Source organism: Pseudophryne corroboree, unplaced genomic scaffold, assembly GCF_028390025.1.
Source record: "Pseudophryne corroboree isolate aPseCor3 unplaced genomic scaffold, aPseCor3.hap2 scaffold_138, whole genome shotgun sequence".
Classification (NCBI taxonomy): Eukaryota; Metazoa; Chordata; class Amphibia; order Anura; family Myobatrachidae; genus Pseudophryne; species Pseudophryne corroboree.
This window is the reverse complement of record NW_026968006.1, coordinates 386,434-392,634: the sequence shown is the minus strand read 5'-3', so window position 1 is coordinate 392,634 and position 6,201 is coordinate 386,434.

Below are 6,201 nucleotides of genomic sequence, written 5' to 3'. Positions count from 1 at the left end.
TCCCAGAGCCGCGCCGCCGTCCCCCTCGCAGAGCCGGAAGATAGAAGCCGGGTGAGTATGAGAAGAAAAGAAGACTTCAGAGGCGGCAGAAGACTTCATGATCTTCACTGAGGTAACGCACAGCACTGCAGCTGTGCGCCTTTGCTCCCATACACCTCACATACTCCGGTCACTGTAAGGGTGCAGGGCGCAGGGGGGGCGCCCCGGGCAGCAATATAAACCTCTTTCGCAAAAATATAACATATATACAGCTGGGCACTTTATATATGTATAAGCCCCCACCAATTTTACAGTTTAAGCGGGACAGAATCCCGCCTCCGAGGGGGCGGGGCTTCTCCCTCAGCACTCACCAGCGCCATTTTTTCTCCACAGCACCGCTGAGAGGAAGCTCCCCGGACTCTACCCTGCTTATACCACGTTAGACAAGAGGGTTGAAAAGAGGGGTGGGGGGGCACATAATTCGCAAATTACATACAGCAGCACTACTGGGCAAACATTAAGTTACTGTTTTATTCCTGGGTTATATAGCGCTGGGGGGTGTGCTGGCATACTCTCTCTCTGTCTCTCCAAAGGGCCTTGTGGGGAAACTGTCTTCAGAAAAAGCATTCCCTGTGTGTGTAGTGTGTCGGTACACGTGTGTCGACATGTCTGAGGAAGAAGGCTATATTAGAGAGGAGCGGGAGCAAATGAATGTGGTGTCTCCGCCGACAGCTGATTGGATGGATATGTGGAATGTTTTAAATGCTAGTGTAAACTCATTGCACAAAAGATTAGACAAGGCAGAAGCTTTGGGACAGTCAGGGTTTCAACCCATGCCTGATCCTATGTTGCAGGGACTGTCAGGGTCTCATAAGCGCCCACTATCCCAGATTGTTGACACAGATACCGACACGGATTCTGACTCCAGTGTCGATTACGATGATGCAAAGTTACAGCCAAAATTGGCAAAATCCATTCGATTTATGATTATGGCAATAAAAGATGTTTTGCACATCACAGAGGAACCCCCTGTCGCTGACAAGAGGGTACATATGTACAAGGGAAAGAAGCCTGAGGTAACCTTTCCCCCCTCACACGAGCTGAACGAGTTATGTGAAAAAGCTTGGGAATCTCCAGATAAAAGACTGCAGATTTCCAAAAGGATTCTTATGGCGTATCCTTTCCCATCAACGGATAGGTTACGATGGGAATCCTCCCCTAGGGTGGACAAAGCATTAACACGCTTATCCAAGAAGGTAGCCCTCCCGTCCCAGGATACTGGACTAACCCCCCCCCCCCTCCTAGTGCCTTCCCTAACACCCGCTCCCCCGGTCCTAACCCTCCCTCCAATACTCGCCTTCGGGATGTTGGCTGTCTGTGTGCCGGCACCAGTCTCCCAAGTGGTGTCAGGATTCCAACATCGGTCAAATGACCGCCGGTATACCGTCTGCCGGGATGGTAAATGTATCCTGAGGACAGGTAGTGAGTGTGGAGGGATAGGTGGTTCAGTAAAATGTAACAGCTCAAACTGCGATCATTCACTGATAAATTGATTTATAGCTCTCCCTTTTTAACCATTGCAGTCATAAAAGCAATGTTTTTTAAACTTTTAAATAAAGCTTGTTAGCATCCCCAGCACACTGTATATGCTGGGAGATGTAGTTCTCAATATGAAAACATTTAATTACTGTATGAACTCTAATTCCCCAACTGAAACCTCTCACAAACACACACTCCTAAATCTAGTACACACACACACACATTTCCCCAGTACTGACAACTCTCATCACTTCCACACACTAACAACTCCCTCCTGCTCCTCTCCCCACTGACACTGACAGCTCCCTCACAGTCACACACATCCTCCACCCCCCCACCCCCCCACACACACACTGATAGCACACATGCACAAATCCCCCCCTCCTCGACACTAACTGTCACGGACTGCTTGGGCAGCAGGGGGCAGGCTCTGACTTGAAGTGCTGAAATTCAACAGCTCTCTCGAACTTGCAAGGCATGGCTGTGCAGCTGTCTCCAGCCATCTCCTTGCCCACTGTGTAATTTGTGGCGTTCTCTGATGTTCGCCGCTCTGCCTCTACAACCGGCACATAATGTACAGCAGTGGTGACTCCTGAGTATGGGCCTGGAGAACTCCGCCTACCGGGGGGTAGGGATTAATAATTTCAAAGGGGCAGAGCTAGGAGTGAAGCAGTGGACAGCAGTTGAGGGGCGTTTCAAACTGTAACAGGGTTGGGACAATTTCAGTATCCTTCCCTCACCGTCTAATTGGTCAGTCCCACGCTGATTGCCATAGCGCCCTTTCGAGACTGCAGAACTCTATCCCTTAGCCACGGTTGGCACAGCTGGATGGTGCCCCTGGCAAGTGCCATCCTGGCCAAGGGGTAGATACGCCCCTGAGGGTCAGGGCTAGCAACAGAAATCTCGGGGCCCAGTACACTGATATCTCTGGGGCCCCCTTACCCCCCCCTTAACTTGGCAGAGGGATCTTTAAAAAAAATGGAGCCTTTGACTCGGACCGTCAGTGAGGCCGGCAGGTGGTTTTCATACTGGGCTATCCAGCTCTTCGGTGGCGGTGGCAGGGACATTCAGAAAAGGGCCAGCAGAGCAAAATGCATAATAATGGCAATACAGTATGGACCACAGGGACTGGACAAAGTGATGGGGTAAAAGGAGGGGGGAGGGTTTAGTTGGCCTGTTAATTGTTTTCCTGCTTAAATTGAGCAGTTGGTGGATACACTTTAAAAAGCAATATTGGCACTGTGGCCCCATTATTTCTGTTCTTAATACTTGGAGCCCTGAACAAGTGTCCCCTTTGTCCCCCCTGTCACCGGGCCTGTTCAGGCGTTACCTATGGAGAAGCTGCGACATGACATCCTAGGACACGATACTGCACCATGCATCACCATTATATTTCAGTGTGCCTTGTCAATATTTAAATCTTGTTCTGTGTGACGTGAGTTGTAAATGGTTGAAAATCTCTGTGCTACAGTATCGTCACCATGTAGTTATAACAACACCGCAAAACCACCAAAAGACGTGTTTTGGTAGAGGGACTGCTGGAGGGGCCCATTGGGGCCCCCAGTTTGCTACCCCACCCCAGTATACCTGTGCTGTAGCCAGTGGAAGGGGCACTATCTTCCCGGTGATCTCTTCGGGAAGATGGTGCCGCACATAGAAAGCAAAGACTCTGGCTGCACTCTCCTGCCCTCGCTCTAAGCAAGGTGATCGGGCCACAAAAGGACCCCTGTCGGACCTCGGCCTGTGGGCCACAAAAGGATGCATTGGGGGCGGCATGCGGCCCATGGGTTTGACACCCCTGCCATAGAGTATCAAAATTTGTTTCACGACACCCCTAGGCCAAAGTTTTTTTTATTGAGAAATTCAGAAAAAAATATAAAATTAAGTAAATTGTGTTTATAGCATGTCATCCTCAGGTTCAGTTATGTTGTGAGGGAATGGTTTTGCCAATTTATTAAAGTATAAATAATTTTAATTGGTCCTGGACCACCAAACTATGCTACCAGTGCAAGAACCCCAGTTTGGAAACTACTGCCTTAAAATAAACCTTTTTTGTTTTTTTTAAACTACATGTAATACACCTTAGATCTCAGTTCCTAAAAGGTTTTAAACCCTTGCATACAGTAAACTACACATATTTAAAAATCCTACACCGGGCACAAGTGCTCACGGGCCAATTTCATGGCAGTCTCGGATAGGAGGGCATTGTGGATTCACCAAGGGAATGCTGATGCTGACTCCAAGAAGAAAGGGAGTCTCTTCCCTATGAAGGTGAAGCCTTGTTTGGCGACGGCCTAGTTAATTTGATCTCGGCAGCTCCCGCAGGTAAGTCGTCCTTCTTGCCCTATGTTCCCTCTCAACGGATGAAGACGCATCATTATCTGACGCAGTCATTTCGGCCCAATAGATAGATATGCAAGAAGTTAAGATTCCCCTTTCTTTGCAGGTAGAGGAAGGAAAAGAGGGAAGAGGTCTGTAGCCTCTTCAAGATCGCAGGAGCAGAGATCGTCCTCTGCTTCTGCCAAATCCACTGCATGACGCTGGGGCTCTCTTGCAGGAGCCCGCACCAGTGGGGGGCACGTCTAAAACTCTTCAGTCAGTTCTGGATTCATTCGGACCTGGACTCGTGGGTTTTACAAATAGTGTCCCAAGGGTACAAACTGGGGTTTCAAGACGTTCCCCCTCACCGATTGTTCAAATCAGCCTTAGTCAGCAGGGAGAAGGTTTTTATTCAAGCCTCTTCGTGGTCCCGAAGCCGGACGGCTCAGTCAGACCAATCTTAAATCTGAAATCCCTTAATTTCTACCTAAAGAAATTCAATTTCAAGATGGAATCTCTCAGGGTAGTGATCTCCAGTCCGGGGGATAAAGGAGATTTCATGGTTTTGGTAGACATAAAGGATGCCTACTTATATGTTCCCATTTAGCCACTGCATCAAGCTACCTGAGGTTTGCAATTCAGGATTGTCATTACCAATTTCAGACGTTGCCGTTTGGTCTGTCCACGGCTCCGAGGATTTTCACCAGGGTGATGGCGGAAATGATGGTCCTCCTTCGCAAGCAAGGAGTCACAATTATCCCGTACTTGGATGATCTCCTGATAAAGGCGAGATCCAGGGACCAGTTGGTGCAAAACATCTACTCTCCCTGACAGTTCTTCAACAACATGGTTGGCTCCTAAACTTGCCAAAATCGCAGTTGGTCCCAATGACGCGGTTGTTGTTTTTGGGAGTGATACTGGACACAGAAGAGGTTTTCTTCTAGTGGAAAGGCTCTGGAGATCCAGAGTCTGGTCAAACAAATTCTGAAACCAGCAAGAGTGTTAATCCATCAATGCATTCAGTTGCTGGGGAAGATGGTTGCGGCCTACGAGGCCATTCAGTTTGGCAGGTTCCATGCCAGAGTGTTCCAGTGGGACCTGTTGGACAAGTGGTCCGGATCCCACCTACACATGCACCGGAGGATAATCCTGTCTTCCAAGATCAGAATCTCACTCCATTGGTGGCTGCACAGTTCTCACCACCTAGAGGGGCGATGGTTCGGGATCCAGGAGGGGATCCTAGGGACCACGGATGCAACCCTCCGAGGCTGGAGAGCAGTCACACAGGGGGAAAACATCCAAGGAAGATGGTCAAGTCTTCCTTGGATGTTTTCATCTCCACATAAATGTTCTGGTGTTAAGGGCCATTTAATAACTGCAGACACAGTGCGCACTGGGACGGGTGCCCAGCATCCTCTACGGACTAAGAGAAAAGGATTTACCGGTAGGTATTAAAATCCTATTTTCTCTAACGTCCTAGAGGATGCTGGGGACTCCGTAAGGACCATGGGGATAGACGGGCTCCGCAGGAGACATGGGCACTTTAAGAAAGACTTTAGTTCTGGGTGTGCACTGGCTCCTCCCTCTATGCCCCTCCTCCAGACCTCAGTTTGATACTGTACCCAGTGGAGACTGGGTGCTTTTCAGGAGCTCTCCTGAGCTTTCTGACAGAAAGTATTTTGTTAGGTTTTTAATTTTCAGGGAGCACTGCTGGCAACAGACTCCCTCATCGAGGGACTGAGGGGAGAGAAGCAGCCCTACTCTCTGAGTTGCAAGGTCCTGCTTCTTAGGCTACTGGACACCATTAGCTCCAGTGGGATTGGTACGCAGGATCTCACCCTCGCCGTCCGTCCCAGAGCCGCGCCGCCGTCCCCCTCGCAGAGCCGGAAGATAGAAGCCGGGTGAGTATGAGAAGAAAAGAAGACTTCAGAGGCGGCAGAATACTTCATGATCTTCACTGAGGTAACGCACAGCACTGCAGCTGTGCGCCTTTGCTCCCATACACCTCACATACTCCGGTCACTGTAAGGGTGCAGGGCGCAGGGGGGGCGCCCTGGGCAGCAATATAAACCTCTTTCGCAAAAATATAACATATATACAGCTGGGCACTTTATATATGTATAAGCCCCCACCAATTTTACAGTTTAAGCGGGACAGAAGCCCGCCTCCGAGGGGGCGGGGCTTCTCCCTCAGCGCTCACCAGCGCCATTTTTTCTCCACAGCACCGCTGAGAGGAAGCTCCCCGGACTCTACCCTGCTTATACCACGTTAGACAAGAGGGTTGAAAAGAGGGGGGGGGCACATAATTCGCAAATTACATACAGCAGCACTACTGGGCAAACATTAAGTTACTGTTTTATTCCT